The sequence below is a fragment of the Chiroxiphia lanceolata genome, chromosome Z (genome assembly GCF_009829145.1).
Source record: "Chiroxiphia lanceolata isolate bChiLan1 chromosome Z, bChiLan1.pri, whole genome shotgun sequence".
Lineage (NCBI taxonomy): Eukaryota > Metazoa > Chordata > Aves > Passeriformes > Pipridae > Chiroxiphia > Chiroxiphia lanceolata.
This window is the reverse complement of record NC_045671.1, coordinates 2,040,443-2,059,813: the sequence shown is the minus strand read 5'-3', so window position 1 is coordinate 2,059,813 and position 19,371 is coordinate 2,040,443. Positions and strand designations below refer to the sequence as shown.

The following is a 19,371-nucleotide window of genomic DNA, read 5'->3' as shown; positions in this document are numbered from 1 at the left end:
GTTGGGAAAGCAGCTGGAAAGCTGTGCAGACCAAACTGCTATGGCCAAGCCCTGTGCAGGAGGATTTTGGGGCCTGGGGGAATCGGGGAGGCAGCAGATGAAGGGCAGCAGAGGGGTTAGTGGCACGGAGGGGCACTTGGCCCTGTGGGATTTGCTCTATGACCCCCCACGGGTGTGGGCAAACCAGGCATTACAGAAATCAGTAGCAACAAGGAAAGCTTTTTTGAGGCTGGAAAGCTTTGTTAGAAGCAGTCCAGCCCCCACAGAGCATTTCTGCAGATGTTAATGGATGCTTTGGTGGGGAAGAGCACAGAGCACCCCAATATTGGGGTTGTGCTAAAATAGAAGACCTCTTAATCAGATTATAAATGCACTTCCTTGTGCAGAACAACTCAGCCACCCCTGCTCAGTGATATTTATTGTAAAGTCAGAAAGTCATTAGGTGGTGGAGTTCAGATTTCCAAGTGCATGTTTGGTATAGACAAGTCAATATGTTTTTGTTTTTTTTCTTAATTTAACTTCTTGATTGACTTATTATGTACATTGGCACTTTTAAGAGCTTCAAATAAAACACAGTGAGAGTTCAGAACAAATGTAAATGGCCTAAAAGAAAAGGAAAAAAAATCCTATAATCTTTTTTAATGGCTATAAAACGTGGGAAGGATATATCATAAGCTCCCCGCATGGGGTCCTTGTCTGCGTTCAATCCAGTATTGTAATTTAGACATGACTTTTTATTTAATTTCTGACTGAGAAAGGGAAATTAGAAAACAACATTATCTCAGCTGCTCCGTTATAATGAACAATATTTCACAGTGCCAGTATAAGTTACCTTAAGAACTTATTTTATGAGACAAACATTGGCTGAATTCCATGAACAACTGGGTTTTCTGGTGTCTTTTGTCTGCTGAAGAACCCAAACTTAAGTAAGGTTTTTAATTGTAAATAAGCCCGTCTTTACAAGTGATGTGTGTGTTACATGTGTGTAACACGTGGACCAACGCAGCAATGGAAGTGGTGGTGGTGGGATTATCATCAGGGAAAGAATTCCTGCCGAAGTGCAAACAGGGGTTGCTTTGTTTCACGTTAAACGTTGGTTTCCGACTTTTTTCTTCTAGCACACGTACCCGTGTTTGCCTCCAGAAGTGATAGATAGCACGGGTATGGTTGGCACCCATGGAAACAACTTGCGAGCATGGTTTTAAGGGAAGTGTAGGCTGAAAATAGATTTAAAAATTCAAGATCCAGTGTTGAAAAAGATGGAGAGAGGCACATGAATAGCAGGGAAAGATGGAGATGCAATTGCTTCCATACTGTCAGGTTGAGGCCAGAGCAAATCTGCTCTTAACAAACTCCTCCAAATATTTCCAAGAACGCCAGCCCTGGGGTAGGAAGCTGCCTCGGATGAGCAGCTTGTTTGTTTTCAGACAGTAGAAACCAGCCTTCTCTGTTTTTTTTTCCCCCTGCTGTACAAATGTAGACCATTGATATAAAATACTGACTTTAGTTGTTTTTCCTATGGGGAAATCCCAGCTCGGGATTATGCAGCTGAATGTTTATTTAGCTGTAAATAACACATTCTCCTGTTAATCTCTCTATCTGTTTTATCAATTTTTAAGTCATGGAGACTTATCCAGTCTGTAATTAACCCTTTTGTATGGCAAAAGGCAGGATTGCCTCTTTCCCCCAGCCACTAAATACATAATGTTCTGATAAATATTTAAGCAGTAATGAGGGACATAATGCACAGTAATCCATTAGTGCTGCATTCTGGGGGAGCAGCACGGTGCTAAAATGGATGCTGTAAGTGCTAAAATCCCAGATTGAGCAGAAGGACTGCTGACCACTCTGGGATTTGGCTTTGAACTATGCTACAGGTTGGGAAATCCATTTGAACGTGCAGACGTGCTTTCTGTGCCTGCCAAGAAAACATTCCCTAAAAAAAGTGAAACCCCCAAAACCCACCCAAAACAGAGCCAGTCATCTTTCTGAATGGTGCAGCCAAATATTCCCCAATCAAAAGACCATCAAAGGCCAGGAATGGGAAGTCAAAGCCTGGACCAGCAGTGAGCTGAACGTAGTGTTGAGTGTGTGATCACAACTGGTTACTGGTTCCACTAACATGTAAAACCGGGATAAACTGGGGTCAATGAGAACTTTGTCTCTTTGGGAAGCCTACTCACTTTTCCTGCATTTCCCCCACTTTTTTCTACTAATCAGATCTTGCATTCCAGTTACAATTATGTCTGCTGTAGTTGCCTGCACCAGGACAGTCCACGAAAGGAGCAAATACAGGAATAGATAAGGTATTGCTTCCCACTTTGCTTTTCACAGCAGAGTCTTGATTCCCACCAAGGGCAGGAAAAAGTGAGGTTTGATACCAGGACCTTTGTACTATGGGGAGCAGCTACAGCTGATATGTGTGTTCACTTCCAAGTAGAAAAACCAGGAATACTCTCTCCACTTGCCTGTGTGCAAGGAGTAGTGACAAGTGGCTCTGAAGAGATGTCCCACTGGGACATATGGCTGAGCAGGATGCTGCCTTAGTAGAAACTGATGGGAGTTGGTAGAAACCAGCAAGGTTTTGTTGAGGTCATGGAAAACAAAGTTTTCTGGAGTATCTGTGAATTTGCACCTGGACCAATAAACGTGGGGTTTTTTTTTAAATTGTTATTCATTTTACACCTCAATAAAGCTTAATTATAAGTAAGCAGTGAGAAAAGCAGGAGACATGTTCCAATAATATTGCACTTCTCTGAATCATTCCTGTGGGGCTCCGGCAGTTTTGTTACCATGAAGCAAAATAAAACAAATTAAGAAAACTATTCAAAATTCATTTAAAAACATCATCCGAGGAGCATCATAATAAAAGCACAATAAGAGAGACAAGCTCACTTGGCTAATTTCCTTCATGCGCTGTGCATGTTTATAGTGTGTCTCTTAGTATGTTTTAATTAGCATCACAATCATCAACTGGTAACTAACATCACGTATGGTTCAGGTTGGGAGGTGCAGGCCACCTATTTGGAGCAGAGAAGGGGCTGGGAACCTGATCTTGGCTCTCAGGATGCACAGGTCAGCAGAGCACGCTGGCAAATCAGGGCTCTAAAGCCCTAAATCTTGGCCAGAGAGAATGTCCTTGAGCAAAGGAACAAATTCCAGACCTTGGCCCTTCCATCCCTTGGGTCCTTCCAGCCCTGGTACTGACTTCTACCCTTCTGCTCAAAGCAGGACTCACGGGGCAGACAAATGTATTGATCATGTTGCTCACTGCCAGCCTGCAAACCATGTTGTTTTGTTTCCTGTGGATGTAACATCCTTCTTGTCGATGTGGTCTCCTCTTGGCTGCATCATAAGGCACCTTCCCCGTCCCCGTTTTCACCACAGGAAACAGGTTGCTCAGTTTGCCTTTGATGTGCCTTCCCTTTATTGCAAGTCTTTGCTTCGCTTGGAATTTTTATTCTGAGAATTACTGTATCTCTTCCCTTTTTTATTTTTTTTCTTAATTTTTCTTTTTTTTTAAGTGATGCTCCTTCCTCCATATGAGCCCCATTTGGTGGTGTGGGAACAAATTCAGGTACCTGAGGATTTGGCTGATCCAGGTGACCTGTTCAAGGCCAGGTTAGATGGGGCTTGGAGCAACCTGGTCTACTGGAGGGTGTCCTTCCCGTGGCACAGGATTGGAACTGGATGAGCTTGCAGGTCCCTTCCAACACAAACCATTCTATGATTCTATGATTCTATGATTCTATGACATGCACTCACCTGGACAACTGAGGTGAACTTTTCTTAATGTCTTCCAGAGCAGAGCTGACCTGATCCTCCTGAGCCTGGACCTGGGGTGGACTATTTCAGAAAGTCTGGCCAGGTGTGAGCCAGCAGCTGCCTCCAAAAGGGATGGAGGAGATGAACCTGTGATGGACACATCATGCTTAGTGACCTTGAAAGTTTTTAGGATGCCACTGTCTCTGCATTAGTGCACTATCTTGTACCTGGAAAAGCATTACTTCACCAGGCCACCTGCACAAAATCACACCCAAGTGTTTCTTCCTTAATAGCCCCACTTAATCAGATTTTCCACTCTTGAGCTGCTTCAGGTACTGTCTCAGGAGTAGCAGACACTGCTGTGCAACAGGGACTCACAGTGTCTTGCAGTGAACCTGTTGGTCTTGTGGTTTGTATCCTGAAATGATGGTCTTTGCATCTGGAAAAAGAGGAGCCCGTCAATCTCAACGGGTTAGTAGAGGAGGAACAGGCCTGGCTTTGTTTTCATCTGGGAACACTTTCATCTGAAGGTTTAGCCCAACCGCTTTCCATTATTATTGAGGTATCCTGTCTAATTCACTTTTTTCCTTCAAAAAATAAAAGGCATTTCACTTCCCCTTAAGAATATATTATGAACTGCTGCACTTTAGCAGTGTGATAGTTCATAACAGAATCGAGAAGAGCATGAATTATTGTCAGAACTACATTACTAATGTGTAATCTGCAGCATTGGTTAATTTGTTTTGATATTAAAGTTTTAATAGGAAATATAATTTGATTGCATTTTAAAAATAAAAACTGATTTTCTGTATTACAGAAAAATATTATGAATAATAAGCAAAAAAGGGGCTAATATAACTAGGCATTTCTATTAACAAAATAAATATGTTTCATACGCTCTCTGTGTACTAATTCAAGTCATCTGATGCCAGTTTGGGCTGATTTAACACAAACTACAGCCTTGTTCCTTTGCTCTGCATTTTGCAACATTGCTGGCATTACCTTGAGGATGGGATCAAAGTTTTGCAGTATCAGCTCCTTGTACATCAGTTATTAGCACTCAATTATTAGCAGCATTAGCACCTTGTGCTGTACTCTCAACACACCAGCAGAGCCTGGTCTGTATTTATAGCTGTTCTCCAGCTGGACTCAGAATAATTAAAGAACCCAACTGTGAAAACAATGAGTTCTCCACCTCTTAAATCAGGGTAGGTAGCTTGTGCTGGTGGCAATGTGCAAATGTATGTGTTATTACGATTATAGCAGGGGAAAGTCAGCTCAAGAATGGTACAACACTAAGTGTGATGGGTACACTGACATGATGTGAAAGTGTAAGAGAAACCATGCTGGGTCAAATGAATCACAGAATCGCTTAGGTTGGAGAAGTCATCTAAGATCATTGAGTCCAACCATTCCCCAGCACTGCCAAGGCCACCACTGACCCATGTCCCCAAGTGCCACATCCACACGGCATTTAAATCCCTCCAGGGATGGGAACTCCAACACTGCCCTGGGCAGCCTCTGCCAGAGCTGGACAACCCTTTCTGTGACAGAATTTTTCCAGTATCCAATGTAAACCCCACCTAGTGCAGTTTGAAGCTGTTTCCTCTCATCCTGTCCCTTTTTCCCTGGCAGTAGAGCCCGACCCCCCCAGGTCCCCCCTCCTGTCAGGGATTTGCAGAGCCAGAAGGTCCCCCCTGAGCCTCCTTTTCTCCAGGATGAGCCCCCCCAGCTCCCTCAGCCCCTCCTGCTGCTCCAGACCCTTCCCCAGCTCCGTTCCCTTCCCTGCACATGCTCCAGCCCCTCAGTGTCTTTTTGGTCCTGCGGGGCCCAGAACTGCCCCCAGGACTGAAAGTGTGGCCTCTGATGAAAGGTCTGTGTCAGTCTATTTTCAGCAGTGCTGCCCCACAGGGCCTGGGAAGAGGGTCAGGATGAACTGAGCATCCTTTGACTGGTGCCTTCCAGCCTCCAATCTCTGCCCCTGCTTCACTGTTTTCCATATTTAGCAACTTTCAGTGGATTTCTCTACCATGCTAGAGCTGAGACTCCAGAGGGCAAACTGTTGCTGTGGTGTTTTTTTCACCTTTAATAAGATGCTTTGCCCCTCGTAGCTCTGTCCTTATGCTCTGTGACCTTGTTTACAGTGGTTAAAGACCTCAGGGCACTGTTATTAAAGAATGTGTGAGTTTAGAGTAATGGAAGGGTAAAAGCTGTCCCATAGTGAACAGCTGAAGGTACATGATCTATTCAGCTTATCAGAAAGATATAGAGGAGAATTGATGAGAGAGTGTATTTCCTTCCTGGATCCTTCAGTGGGTACCAAAGGACTGCTTGGTCTAGTGGGGAAGGAGGTAACAAGAACTGACGACTGGAGACTAAAGTTATAAGATGTCAAATTGGAAACAAAACATACATTTTTTTCTCAGTGAGGATAATTAACCATGGATAATAATCATCAGGGGCAAAAGTAGATCTTTGCCTTTTTGATGACTTGAAAAAAATATCTGGCTTTCTTTTTAAAAAAAAAAAAAAAAAGTAAGTCAAGCACAAGATTTTGAACCAGACCCATGTGAATGACTGATATAGAAAGGTGGGATATTTATTATACTAGATATCTAGAAGGCCCTTCAGATTTCAGAAAAAAACAGCATTATGCAGGAGCATCCAGGATCTTTGCCTAGGAATTATATTTCACCTGCCTAGATAATTCTCTGGTTCATTTAACTTTCAGCTGCAACCCTTCCTTGACTAGAAGTGGATCCCATTCTAGGATGGCTCTTATGAGCAGTTGCAGCTTTCCTTATTCTAGTTGAAAAAAGGAGATTCTGCTTCCAGTTAACTGACCACTGAGGTAGATCTGGGTAATGTTTGTGTGATTTATCACCTTTGGAAGGGAGGCAAGGTGATAGTTTTAGATGCAGGAAAGGAAGAAGAGTATTAGTGGAGCAGCCAAAGAATGCACATCTGATGAAAATCCTGTATATTTAATATTTTTTCTTGTTATTATTATGGTTATTATTAGTGTCATTATTAATAACCAGCAACAGGATAAGGCTGTCATTAGCAGTTAGGCAAAATGATCCCTTGGTGCTACAGGAGAGGGAGACAACTGTGCAAGTTAGAGAGACATGAAACCACCGATGAACAAATTCAGAAGCTTTTCAGGTCAATATTTTTTCTCAACTTCAGCTCTTTCTCCTGCTCTGTTTCTTGGCTGAAGCACCTTTCCAAGAGACATGGATCTGTTCCCACCTTTCTGCTAATGTTTTTGAGTGCCTACATAACTTTAAACATACGATTGCCAGAGTGAGGGATAAAGAGATTCATGTCTGGCAGGGGACTGATTTAGCTTGGGAAGTGCCAAGTCCTATGGAAGAGCCAGGGATAATTAACTCCTTATTCAGGTGTCTCTGGTAAGAGCTTGGTTTTGGCTGCGTTCTAGTCCTTAACTACTTACCTCCTACCCTCACCCTTCTTTGGCACTACTGAAAAAAAGGAAAAATATGTTTGTCCCCCTGTAAAATGGATGTTGTCTTTGATCTTACCAAACATGGAGAGTTGCCTTGTGTGAATATTACTTCTTTCCCTATGACATTCCCTTCTGGCTTGGCACAGATGATCTCCCAGTTCTGTCCTATGGGGAGAAAGGGGTTAGGCACCTCAACTCATCCTGGATAAAGGAGCTCTTAAAGACCACTAGCACTGGGGAACGGACAGCTGGTGGTGTGGATATTTTATTAAGCAGCTTAATTCCTGTATTGATAGTTAGAATTTCTATACCTAGCAGAGATGCTTTAAATTTTGTGAAGTGTGAGACTAATCCTGTCAAATCAGAAGCAGTAAATACGAGCATATAAATTCAACGGAGAAGAAAGAATTATATCTTTGTTTATCCTTGTGGTACAGAAACAAATGGATCCTGTGCAATAACCCTGCATAAAACACGAAAGAAGTCTCAAGCCCATGCGATTTCTCCAGAGGAGTCAATGAGAATGGACCATCCTTTGTGGCAATCTGATAGCTTGGTCTCTAAAAAAGATACTGTGGAAGGCAACAGTGAACAGATTAGGGTTTGGAATAAGATTTCTGTATCACAGGTATCCAACACTATATGAGATGTCTTGAAAAGAGGCAGCTGAAGGGGAGTATGATAGAGATATGCACATTCCTGAAAGGCACAAGGAGTAGGAATAGAAAATACCTATTGACTATTTATCTTCTCAGAAGAACCTGTGTATTTATCAGGCAGAGGTAGTGATGAATTATGGTGGTTCCTCACGTCTCTCCACCAGCCTTGGGCAAGTGGAGAACAGCCTGTGCCTGGCACATTGCTTCCAGCTTGGTGTCAGCCCTTTAGACTGTCCCGACGGATAATGATAGGCCATTATTATAACATAAATTAAAAGTAACCAGGAGCACCCCCATCCTCCTTTTCCAGGCAGGCCTGTTTAATGCAGTTCATCTGTTATTGCATTTTCTTTTTTTGGCTCTTTTTCTTAATAATGTCTTTCTTTTCACCACCTGTGAATTAAAAATCAGCTATTTCTGTGCTGACTGCCAGGTTTTAAAGCTCTGCTTTATCTGTCTGAAAACCGTGTCGTGTTTCTTCTTTTATATACACCAGCCTTGCAATAAAGTTTGTGACACCAGAGCTAGCAACGCCTTTATCTCCAGCTGTATCAGCTCTGTGGCTGTAAAATCTCCATTACCTTTCTTTTGCAGTCTCTCAGCTCTGCTGAACCCACCCACTTGTCCAAAGGAAAATGAGAAGTGGCTTTTGCTTTTGAGTATCCCTGGGCTGGAGGGTGCAGGAACAGGAGAGGGAATATCTGGACTTAGGCTGGAGAAGGGAAGGCTCTGGAGAGACCTTAAAGCCCCTTCCAGTGCCTAAAAGGGCTCCAAGAGAGCTGGAGAAGGACTTTGGACAAGGGTCTGGAGAGACAGGACAAGGGGGAATGGCTTCCCACTGCCAGGGGGGCAGGGTTAGATGGGATATTGGGAAGAAATTCTTCCTGTGAGGGTGGTGAGGCTCTGGCACAGGTTGCCCAGAGAAGCTGTGGCTGCCCCATCTCTGGAAGTGTCCAAGGCCAGGTTGGATGTGTCTTGGAGCAACCTGGGCTAGTGGAAGGTGTCCCTGTCCATGGCAGGGTTTGGAACTAGCCCAAATGATTCTGTGATTCAGCTCCTGGTACTGCCACAGACCTGCTTTCACAGCAATCCCACTTTCTCAGGGTCCCATCTTAAAAAACAGCTGGAAACACTGTTCTTTTCATATTAACTGTTTGTTTTATTTAATTTGATGGGATGTTTCCCTGTCAGCACCCAGAATAGCCTTGTTTTCACTCACAGCTGGTGGACATCAGTGGCATATGGGAACTTTATTGTCGGGCATTTCTTCCAGCAAGGCAAAAGAACTGCCTTTCATTTCACAGGCTGTACACAGAGGAGTTTCATTTTCAGAGATATTTCCAATTTTTTTCTTTTTTTGAGTAAGTCACACCTAAAGAGGAAGGTGAGATGAGGCAGGATTTATGGGTCACTTTGCTGTACCCCAGCTTTCCCAACACCTGAGTTGCTTTGTGCTTCCAAGCAGTGTTCCACAGACCAGTTTCCAACATGCTTTATGGTGCTGGTCAAATAATGGGGGAAGGGAGCTGCAGTAATATTTGTTATCTAAATAAGAAAAAGTAATATGGCAAAATTATTCAGAAGAGATATGAATATGCAAAAAACCCCCCCAATGGTAGTGGTCTTTGAGCTGGTGAATTGCTGATGTATTTGGCTGTGAGAAATGGAATGAGGAAGAAAAGGTGATAAATCTGGTAATACCTGGGTTATCCTCAGAAAACAGCCTGGCAGCAGAACTGATGGCAGCAATAGTTCAAAAGTACCTACAGGTAATGTGCATTTGGCATCATGGCTTATTTGTCGTGTTTGTAGTGGTGCCTGGTTTAGTTTATCATTGTCTGCTCATGCATTTTAACCACACCAAGGCGACATGTGCAAGCCATGGGAATATTCCTGAAGGAGAGAGGCTCAAATTCTTCCCTGTCACTCTGAGTTTTATAAATCATCCATTAGTTTGCAGGCTGGGCTAAACCTATTTTCCTCCAACAAACCACGTCAAGCCATCTTGAGGTCTCTGCACCGACTCCCCAGTGATGCTTAAGAAAGTCATTCTGATTTACCCGTGTAGACAGATTGTAAAGATTAATTTGGATCTACAGACTGAGTTGAGACAAAAACCTTACTCTGAGTTTCAAAGAACTCCACTTTCCATGAGCTAAAGGAGAGCCCCAGGCCTGACCAGAGCAGGACCATGATGAAATGTGGGTTGGAAGCTGAATGGCAGAATTATTAAGTTTGAGCTCATCTCAGCCATGGGTTGTTCAGCAGAGCCATGCACAGCTTGATGGATTCAATTGCAAATCTGGGCTGTGCTCATGTACATTTGACTGTGTCAGCTTCAAGCTGAGCTGCAAGTTCAGTGGAACGAAAATAATTCAGAGTGAGACTCCAGCCAGGCTGCTGGGTTTCCCCAGTTAAACCAAAGAGTTTCGCTCACTGGAGGTGGAAACTTCTGGATACCAACAAGTTTAATGGGAAAACCACAGGGATAATAAATAGATGCAGGCAGGCTGAGCTGTAGTGAGACACAAGTCTGTGCTGAAGCTCTGCACCAAAGATTAGAGAGGGTCTTCTGCAGGAATGTATGGCTCCTTCCAGACGGAAATGCTGCTTCGTCCTGACTTGGGCAGGACAACCAGAGGATAGAAGGTGCTGCAGAAGGAAAATGCACCTCAGCTCTCTTCAAAGCAGGCGGCAAACTGAAGTCCAAAGCACAAGCCTGTCCCAAGACTAAGGCACAGCTGTGTGTGACTACCAGCATCTCCCTTTACGCTGTATCACATCCCTTGTCGGATTATTTCACATTTGGGTCCTTCTGAGGCAAAGATGGTGACAATGCTTTTAAAAAACTCCTGTTTTTAATTTCTCCTGAACCATACAATTTTCCCAAGGGCAAATGTTTTTACAGCGCTCAGCCCCCCCTGAAAGGTGAGAGAGAACATACAACATTGAGTTCACATAGATGGTCTCAGTGCACTTCCAGCTCAAGGCTTTCTTTTCCTTCAGTGCCTGCCTCACAGGTCCTCCTTCTCCCTGGTATCCCTTAGTAGAAATCACAGCCTTTTTACATCTCACATGAGATGAAATAACACAGGAGCTGATGCCTCCCATTTGTTCCTCCTGCAGGAATCACTCTTTCAAATTCCCTGGCCTGTATTATAATGGAGGTCAGAGCTGAGCAAAATATCCCCTCCTGGCCTTAAAATCTATGAATAATATTTTTCCTTTGAGACTCCATCCAGGATACAGTGGGAAAAGCCTCAGTCACACCTGGGTTATGGACTTGGGCTGGGTGTAGGTTGGATAAAACCATCACAGATGGATGGATTCAATGCATCTCCCTCTGTCCAGCTGCACCTCCATTGCAGCCCCATGGGGCAGTAGCATTGTGGTATCACAGCAGTAAAGCCACTTATGAGCTGGGATGGCATCTCACATGCCTGCTCTCACTCACTGATTTAGTATTCAGAATTTAGAATTTATTGAGGATTCTTCTTTTGTCACATCATCTATCAGAGACAGACACCACCGAGATGGAAGGGGGAAAAAAAAATTAAAAACCTGTTTATTGCTCAACTTGCTCTAGGCATCTTTTAGTTTATTGTTCAGCTTGGTTCATTTCAGTGTTTCAATTTGAACGGTTCGCTTAGTTGCTGTGGCTAAAAAAAAATAAATTAAGAAAACCATAAGAAAACCTATTTAAAAAAAAAAAAGAGAGAAGAAGAGGCAGCAGCAAAAGTTGAGATTTGTGGGGCCCCACAGCACCTCACAATGTCAGAGGTGTCAACGGATAATTTAAGGGCAGAATCCCATGTAGCCAGAAGAGACGTGCTCCCAATTCCCTATTCTGAGTGTGTTCACCCACCGAGCTGCTGTTGGCACCCCTGGGAGGAGCTGGGATGAGAGACCCGCATTGCAGATACCCTGCCCAGGGTTTGCTACTGTGCAGCTGCTCTTGTGTGCTGAGCCTTTTGCCGGGGTGTGCAAGGACCCAAATATTGCCACTTGCTTTCCTCAGCCTCGTTCCCTCTGTGTGTGTGTGTGTGTGTGTGTGTTTGTGTGTGTGTGAAATTGCCCTTGATTTGCACGGGCACAAACAGGATCGGTGTCCACGGGGAATAAAAGGTTGTTGCGTCTCTCGTGGTCACCCAACGGCAGGTCCGATCCACATCCTGCAGGTTCCCAAAAATGGCATCCTCCTGTACTGCCCCCCTCCAAACACAGCAGCCCTCACTCCAGCAGTCCTAATTACGGCTCGGCTGATCCTCCAGACCTCTCATTGGATATCTCTGCCTCCAGCGGGGCAGGGGCTTTCCAAAGAAAACAGGATCCAGCTTCTCCACGCAGCTGCTTCCAGCATGTGAAGAAACCTTCTCCAGCAGCAAGTGTACTAATCTCTATGGGAGATAAGTCAATTACAGCAAATTGAGCTATTTCATTTCTGGCTGCAAATGGCTTTCAGTTACACAAGTAGACACATTAATCTAATAACTAATGATCATATATTTTACTAATCATACAACGCTGCGTGAGGTATTATATCTAATTATATTTAAGATTAAGACATCTTTATATGTGTGTTTTTGCCGGTTGCCAGGCTAGTGCAGATGGATGAAAACAGAAAAAGAAAGCAGGAATAGTTCCAATCCCCACTCTGTAAGAAACAAGAGGTCCCTTTGAAAGATGGAAAGATACAATTCAGAGAAGATTGGCTGAGGTTGCCTCCAGGATAGAACAAAAAAGAATAGGAAAGAATAGGAAAGAAATCATGAAAAAAATGATATTGGATTTTTTTTTTTTTTTTTTTTTTTGCATGCAAGAGTTGAGTCCAGAGATTTGATGCTAATGGCTTTGGACACAGGATCTTTTGGGTTGGAAGAGCCCTCTAAAATTCATTACTGTTCCTCCAGCGCTGCCAAGGCCACCACTAACCCATGTCCCCAGGTGCCACATCCACACGGCTTTTACATCCCTCCAGGAATGGTGACTCCACCACTGCCCTGGGTAGCCCATTCCAATGCCTGACCACCAGTGAAGAAATTTTTCCTGATACTGAACTTACACTTTCCCCTCTCTCAACTTAACTTGTCTTATCACTTGTTACCTGGGAGAAGCAGCCAACCTCCACCTGTCTCCAGCCTCCTCTATCATCCAAACAGCAAAGGCTGGCAGTAGCAAGGTGCCCTGCATTTAGACTGGGATATTTCATTTTCCAGGCTCAAGGAATCTCCCAAGAAGCCAAGGGTTAGTTATGGACATAAGTACCTGAAACAGGGTCTCTAATGCAATCTCTTAAAGCTTATCCTGATATTAGTACATACTAAGATCACTCCCTGAGCTTGCCTGGACTGTTGGTCAATATGATAATGTCTTAAATGCAGTTATGCAATCGCTGATTATTCTCTTTGGTAAATATTTTTATTCATGTGGGTATTTTTTGCATCAGTCTAGCAGCAATCCATCATATGTGAAGGTCTCGTGGCAGCTGCTGTTAAAATCAATATGTGTTAAGATGCCAGAAAACTGAGCTCATTTTTCTCCTCTTTGACATCGTAACTAAAGATCATAATAAGAGATAATGATAATGATGCAAAGCAATGATTAGAGATACTCTGCTAAAGGAAAGAAGGGAACCAAGCAAGCAAGAAAAGGAAGGGTGGTAAAATAAGGGGGAGAAGACCTTCCTGTTTCCCTGGGGGAAAAGTGGGGTTAATTGCCAGGGAGGCATGCATAGAAATCACAGTTAATATATTCTCCCTTCATCCTTGCCTGGCCATTCTCACCTGGACACCTCACACCAGTGTTACAGTCGTGCATCTCTGCAGCAAGCACAGCCAAAACCTGGGCCTTCAAACCCCATTCTGAGAAAATAGTTCTACAAATTCAGATGGTCCAGCAGACCACCTATTTGAGACCACCTACAGAGATACTGTGTGTGCAAATAGCCACACGTGCACATGTGTGCACGCACAAATACATGCTCTGTGTGCAAAGCTAGAAAAAAGTCAGGGCTGAAATAGCACATAAATGATGAATGGATAGGAAAGGATTTTGGAGGAATGAGAATATTTCTCTATTAAGTGTAAGTGGCTCTCAGTCTTTACTCAAGCAAAGCTACCACACTGCCCAAGGGTCAACCAACCTCTGATATAATACATAAGATATAAAACATAATGAACATAGCACAGTATAGTGTAGCCTATATATATAGTTCCCCCAAACTAACCCCCTGGCATACAAACCATGATATCCACGCATCTCTACACATATAAATCATAGAATCCCAGAATGGTTTGGGTTGGAAGGGACCTTAAAGATCATCTAGTTCCAACCCCTGCCATTGGTAGGGACACCTTCCACTATGCCAGGTTACTCCAAGCCCCATCCAACCTGGCCTTGGACACTTTCAGGGATGGGGCAGCCACAGCTCCTCTGGGCAACCTGTGCCAGGGCCTCCCCATGCTCACAAGGAAGAATTCCTTCCCGAAACACAATCTCACCCTGCCCTCTGTCAGATTGAACCCATTCCCCCTCGTTTTGTTCACTACGTACCCTTGTAAAATACATGCATGCAGTCACACATGCATATAAGGAATTGTTTCTGTGTGAAGAACTTTGCCTGTAGAGGTTGCAATGTGGCTGCCTCTTAGGAACAAATCAGCATAAACGCATGAGAATATTTTTTTCATACACCATCTTTCATACATACTAATCATCTTTCATTCATAAGAACATGTATTCATAGATAATCTCACTTTTTTTTTTTGGCCTGGGCATACAGTCCATGAGTGTAATTCGCATGTCTCCGAAGCCCACTGTGAATCTTCAGCACAATATAAAATCCGAATGATTGAAAAATATATGCATTTGTTGAACAGGAGGCTTGGAAACACGACACACGTGTGACCCCGACACCAAGCGCGAGGTAATTCCTGGAAGCTCAAGATCCTTTGTCGCATAAGTGTCTCAGCCTTCAGCCCCCAAATCCCGTGGCCAGGAAACCAAGCTCTGTGTCAGTACGAGCACGCTTCCCCTGCTCTGATTGCCTCCCTTTAAGCAAAGCTGCAGTGGAAACCCCATCCCGGGAGGCGGATGGCATGTTGGGATGTCAGAGGGAGACTGATCCTCCCCGTGCCGGCGCCTTAGGCAGGTGCTCTTCGTCGTTCAGTTCCACTAATCACGCCGCGGCTCTGACATCCCTCCCAGTATTTAACTTTCCTGGGACCTCTGGTAGTTTATTAACATTTTCAGGCTACAGGTGCTGGTATTTCTGCCTTCAATTACGTGGCCACTCTCTATTTTTTTTAGTTTTTCTCTTTTTTTTTTTTTTTTTTTCTGCGGGAAGATTCCCTGCCCCGGGCGAAGCGTTGGCTGCAGTGATAGGAATAATCATTTGTGGGTGATATTTCAGCAACGCGCAGGGGGAAGTGGAAGACGATCTGTGACAAACAAAATGGATAGTATCAAAAATCAATTCCACTCTTGCTATGTGAATGAGCAAAGGAAAGTTAAAAAAAAAAAAAAAAAAAAGAGAGGCAATTCAACAGCTTTTAGAGGGGGGAAGGCTTGAAGGGAGGAAAGGAACTGGCTTAGAAGAAATACTTGCTTTGTGGTAGTACAGTAAAACACACTTGAAAAATTTTGATTTTTGATGTGGATTCAGGTGTGTCTATGAATACTTTCAGCATCAGATTTGGTGCTGGGAAATCCAATCAGTGTCAAATGACAGAATCACAGAATATATTGAGTTGGAAGGGACCCACAAAGATCATCAAGTCCAACCCATAGCCCTGCACAGGGCCATCCAGAAGAGTCACATCATGTGCCTGAGAGTATCATCCAAACTCTTCTTGGGCTCTGGCAGCCTTGGTGCTGTGCCCACTGCCCTGGGGAGCCTGTTCAGTGCCCAACCACCCTCTGGGTGAAGAATCTTATTTTAATATCCGACCTAAATCTCCCCTGACACAGCTTCAGGCCATGCCCTGTCTCAGGTCCAAGCCTGTTTCCTTGACTTTGTCCAGATTCTTTTCTAGGTGTTCAAAGAAGACTTCACCTAAAGCCATGGTCAAAGTGACTATCACACAAAAGTGATTTGGTTTTTCCTTTAGTTGAGATATCTGCTTTGGCTAGAACAGCAGTTGACTTGTGCAGACACAGGTGTGTCAGAGTTTTCAGGGTTAAAATTCTCACAAAGTTATTAGTAAAAACTTATATTTTTACACTGAAGGAATAACTTTGTGAGGGGCCAATGTGTTGATTAGGAATTTGGACCCCTCACTTTGAGAAAGACATGGGGGGGCTGGATTGTGTCCAGAGAAGGGAACAGAGCTGGGGAAGGGTCTGGAGCAGCAGGAGCGGCTGAGGGAGCTGAGGGGGCTCATCCTGGAGAAAAGGAGGCTCGGGGGGGGACCTTCTGGCTCTCTGCAAGTTGGTGACAGGAGAGTGGAGCCAGGTGGGGGGATCGGGCTCTGCTACCAGGGAACAAGAGACAGGACGAGAGGAAACGACCTCAAGTTGTGCCGGGGGAGGTTTAGATTGGATATTAGGGAAAATGTCTTCAAGGGAAGTGTCATCAAGGGGAGCAGTGGAGTCCCCATCCCTGTGTGGATGTGGCACTTGGGGACATGGGTTAGTGGTGGCCTTGGCAGTGCTGGGGGAACAGTTGCACGTGATGACTTCAAAGGGCTTTTCCAATCTAAATGAGTCTGCGATTCATTATTGCTACAGAGTCTATCTGAATGCACCTGCATGTGTAAAAGAAGACACACCATTTCCACTACTGGCAAATAGGAAGATTGTCTCTGTGAATTAATGCCCTTGTATCTCCCAAAATGCTCACAACCAGCAGCACCATCATTGCTTTTTTTTTTTTTAGCAGGTCCTCTGCTTCTAATAGTAGACGATTTCAGATATTCACAGCTCTGATAATTAGAAAGCTTCTTCTAATTTCCACCCTAAATTTATTCATGGCTGGTTTAGATCCATTTGCACTTCAATAGCCCACTCCCAGAGGAATGAGGAGGTTGCAGGGCTGTAGATGGAGGTGATAGGTTTGACCTAGAGAGGAACCTGGTTCCTGCAGCCTCTGCCAAAGACCTGCTTGGCTGGGTTGAGCAGTGGACATTTTACATCTATGAGTGGGGTTGAAATATTAAGAGGATCAGGCCTGCAGGGGGGAATTCAAGCTTCTTATCACTCATTATGACAAATTAAACACTTGGTGGTTCCAAAACGGTATTTACTTTGAGATAAAAAACTGGCCTTTCCTTTCCCTCAATGTCTTTCCTTCTTGATGAAGCTGGATGACAGGAAAATAAAAAATTTAGTTTATTTTTCCCTGATTGATTCTTTTTTTAATTGTAACTTTCTACCCTCTCTCCAGTGCTGAGAGAAGAGGACGAGAAATGCTGACTAAGTCATTTTAGCCCTTTATAGAAACCCGCAGGAATGAGTTTAGATTTTAAAGAACGATTTTCAAACATTTTCCTTTTATTCCCAAACAGGTCCCTGGAAGAAAATCGTGGCACAGTACATGTTGATGATCAACCTGAGCACCCTGTCCTGTATAGATGGTAGAGAAAACAAGATCCTGCCTGAGCAATTATAGGAAGTTAACATAGAGAGAGGGTCCATGGAGAGTCTATAGTTGGTATGTACAGAAATAAGTTGTCTCTTGAAGTGCCAAGCAGACTGCACTGTATCTTCCCTCTCATAAAGAAATAAAATCTTTAAAAATGGATGGGAAGTGATAATGAAAATACCACTCTCTCTTACTTAGAGCTTTTTTTTAGTCCATGTAAAAACCCTCTCTGGAAAGTCATCCCACTCCTTCTAATAGTCTTGGAAAGACTATCAGCATGGGAAAGCCTTGAGCAGGTCATCCAACTGGCTGCTGCAAATTTTGGCTGGGGCAGGATAGGGCTCTGGAGAATCTGTCCCCTCACATTGCTCCACTGTCACTCAACATTGCTCTGAACTCTCCCCCAAGGTTTTCATCATCCCCCACAGTGCTCCAACCTAGAATGGTTTGTGTTGGAAAGGATCATAAAGACCATCTCATTCCAACCCCTGCCATGGGCAGGGACGCCTTCCACTATCCCAGGTTGCTCCAAGCCCCATCCAACCTGGCCTTGGACACTTCCAGGGATGGGGCAGCCACAGCTTCTCTGGACAACCTGTGCCAGGACCTCACCACCCTCACCAATTTTTTTCCTAATTCCCAATCTAAACTTAATCTCTTTCAGTTTAAAGCCATTTCCCCTTGTCCTGTCACCACATGCCCTTCTCAAAAGCATCTCCCCTCACTGTTTCATCATTCCACTCACATTTTTCTGTCACAGCTTCTGTGATGCTGCTTCTCTCTGGGACCCTGCAAGGACCAGCAGCTCGCCCAGACTGATGGGACACAGGGCTCAGGGGGAGCTCACCAGTGAGGACCAAACATGCCAGCCCTTCACATGGTTTCTATCAGCCAAAACGAGCTACTCATCTTACAACCACCCCCTGTTAGTTGTGCTTAACCTGCTGCTAAATAAAATTCATAGCTGTTTAAATAAACACTGTTAGTAACCAAATTCCATTAATGATTTGAAAACAATTAGCACCTTTCCAGGTCACCAAGAGGGTTGATCTCCCTCACCCACATTTTGTTTTATTTACGGCCTTCCCCACTGTCGTCTTGACATTCATGCCACATGAAAGTTGGGGAAGTCTGGGGAGGGAGGGCTAAAAGGAAGCAATACCTGATCATGTAAACAATTAGACCTTTATCCATCCTGCCCAAAGAGGTCCTTTATCTGATGACAACCTCTGCAGAACGGAAGAGGAGCAGGTACCTCCCTCTGAGACCATCCTAACTATTCAATCAATTCTCCTCAATTACTAACAAATCTAAATGTGATTTATCTGCCCAGGAATCATTCCAATATCAGGCGAGGATCTATCAATAAAACCCCCAAAGGCAATCTTTTTTTCAGAGCTGTCAATAGAACCTCTGAAGCACAAAGAGAGGGAGCCGACAATTGAGATATTTTGCTTTTTTTTTTTAACTCTTTTTTTTTTTTTTGAGCACTTAATTAAGTCGACAAGAAGCTGTCAAGGATAATTTTCAAAGCACACGGCCTCAGCATCTGACATTTGATAATATTACACTCCATGTTGATTGAAATTGATTTTTTCTCCTCTTTTTTTCTTTCTTTCTCCCTTTTTTTTTTTTTTTGGTAGTGGAAGGCTGCAAAAAAAGGGGGCATTTGACAACTTTCTTGCCCATAGATCCAAGGACAGCAGGCCAGTTTGTTAAGGTCAGTCATGACAAACAGTATGATGGGTTTTTAAAACCAGCTGAGTTTAACAATAGTAGGGCACGGGTGTGTTATTTCAGTGTCAATAAAGCAAGCTGCTCAGCAGTTAGCAAATATCTCAGCAAGATCAGAGGTGCCGGGATTAGAAGTAATAGTAAATTTATAGGGTCGGATTCTG

At 43.8% G+C, this 19,371-nt stretch overlaps 1 long non-coding RNA gene across 1 annotated transcript; it reads left to right on the top strand.

The window, feature by feature from the left end:
- The first annotated feature begins 3,779 nt into the window (after positions 1-3,779).
- LOC116780953 lies at positions 3,780-17,538 on the top strand. The gene is made up of 3 exons (XR_004354713.1): positions 3,780-4,327; positions 7,381-7,488; positions 17,397-17,538. It is a non-coding gene; the product is annotated as an uncharacterized LOC116780953 (long non-coding RNA).
- The last annotated feature ends 1,833 nt before the right edge of the window (positions 17,539-19,371 follow it).